This window comes from Nuphar pumila, chromosome 1, assembly GCF_984573655.1.
Source record: "Nuphar pumila chromosome 1, dmNupPumi1.hap1.1, whole genome shotgun sequence".
Taxonomy (NCBI): domain Eukaryota; kingdom Viridiplantae; phylum Streptophyta; class Magnoliopsida; order Nymphaeales; family Nymphaeaceae; genus Nuphar; species Nuphar pumila.
In genome coordinates this window covers 25082558-25084906 of record NC_143249.1, presented here as the reverse complement: position 1 = coordinate 25084906, position 2349 = coordinate 25082558, and positions in this window count along the sequence as shown.

Here is a 2349-nt window from a genome sequence, read left to right as displayed (position 1 = left end):
ACGTTCCCTATTCATTAAACCCCTGCACCATCTGCTGTAACAGTTGCTCCCATTATCAACCAAAACTTTGCCTTCGTCTCCAGTCTAGCTTTCCGCCTTGTTTTTTATCCTGTTGTACAACACACTGTCGCCTTCTCGTGCCTGCCTTGCGTTACAAAACATTCCAGTGTCTTCTCTTCATTTTTGCTGTCGTTAGGCATCATGGTAGAAAGCAAAGATTCACAAACATTCCTTCCAGTGCCATTAAGGCAGCGTGAGTAGCTTTTCATCTCATCATGCGATCGATGAAGAAGGCATGTCGTCTTATGTGCCATTAAGGCATTGTCTGGTTATTGCAGGTAGATCTTGTTCTTACGAAGGTTGGAAACTTATCGATATTTATAAGACGCTGGGACCTATTGACAAGAATGCTTGTTTGCAGATGCTAGGAAGGGCCTCTACCCCATCAGGTATCCTACATTCATTCATCGTATGCATTGTATCTCAAACCGCTGTATTAGTACTATGCTTTCTTCAAGTGACGTTAGACCTGCAGCTGTCAGGAAGCGTGCCCTAGGCGCCTAGGATGTAACTCCTTTACCTCGCTCTCTCACCTGGGTCTTCGGACAACACCCTCTGGCCCGGGTCGCTCCGTCAGGCTTGAATCCTGCCTCGGGTAACCCCTCAGTTCTCACCCGAAGCGACGCCGAGCTGCGGGTGTTGTCCGAAGACACAGTGGGCAGAGCGTCCATGGGGCTGTGTATGGCCCTCGTAGTCCAGGCACCACTACGCCAGGGCTGGGGACATACGCGGTTCACGTTGTTTTTTTTTCTTTCCAGCAACCCCGTGGCGACATCAGCAATTAACATGGAGATGAGCGTCGCTGCGATTGCTCACTCACGAGAGTTGTCGAAGGACCGTGGCATGAGGGGTCTAGCTGATAGCACTCCATCCCCCGTGGGCCCAACAGAAGATAATTAAGCATCTTCTCATGTTTTTCATGAGGTTGTTTGTTCGACGACTAGTGGATTTTCTTACGGCGGTTTTGGTGCTTCTCGCTCCTTGGCCCAAAGTGATAGGTTGCTCATTGATTTCTCATGATTTAAACCTTTTCAGGCTCTCATTGATTAATGAAAAATACATTATTTTTGTTGCTCAATCTCTTTGTGACGAGAGAAAGAGATTTTTCGGCCATTGCTTGGTTTGTAAGTAGGACACTAGGGCAATGAAACAAGAATTTTATGTTCTTGAACTATGTAAGTGAAGCTCCCTTTTAACCTGATCTCTGTGTTTTCAGACAACAAGTTTTTGATGCATTTTTTCTTGCAAGCTTATTTGATGTCGGTTTTTAAAAAGATGACAATGGATGGTTGTTGGTTGCACTCTACTTATGAAAACTTGAGACGGACGTATTATGCCCAAATTTCAGGGTTTAAGATATATTTCAGTACGGATTAGAGTGCATGGTCTTTCACCTGCTTATTGGTGCAATGATGTTTTTTTGCTTGATAGTGGATGCGTTGAAAGAAAACTTGGTTGTTGTTGATGATAGGACCTCTAACTAAGCTCGCTTGTACTTTGCTCGAATCCTCATAAAAGTCCAATGTCATTCGGAGATCCTTGATTCGATTCTCATTGTTTTGAGCAAGTTCTATAAGAGAGATCTTCAAGCATACATATTTATGAGATGTATAAGGTAAGATAGCATGACACTGTAAATTGCTCATGTAAGAATCCAACATCCTATGTGCCTAGTCTCGACAAAGGGTGGTAGCAGCAAAAGCGCAAAACAAAAAAGGTATGGATCTCGAAAGTTTCTTCTGTATATCATAATTCTTTTAAAACTTTTGAAGAGAATCAAGAGGAGGAAAATGTTGCTGTTCCTCCCAAGCAGTGGTAGTGCTTCTCATCCTAAGAAACAACATATCTCTTATGTTGTTTAGATTGTTGGTTGCCTTGTCTTTTCTGTTGAACACATCGATAACGTAACTTTTATTTCTTCTATGCTTGTCCACAAAAGATACTATTGATGATTTTTTTTTGGTAACCTTTTTTACTCTGACCCTGCTTCTCCTCCAAGTTTTTGTCATCATAAGAAGCAATAGGTTTAGATAGAGTCTAAGGTCTATTACCTTTGAACATGGTCTTCAGACCATCAATTATGAGGGATCACCATACCTTCACTAGATGCACGGGCGTTTCTCCCATGCCCCCTATCAAGTTACTGTTTGCTTTTCTTCTATAAAAAAAAATGTAGATATCGGTTTTAAATACCCTTTAAATTATACAAATCAGTTTAGGATTCATTTTCTAACATAGTCAGACTTGGGTATGAAACCCTACTAATAGGGCTGGTAAATGAACCCAACA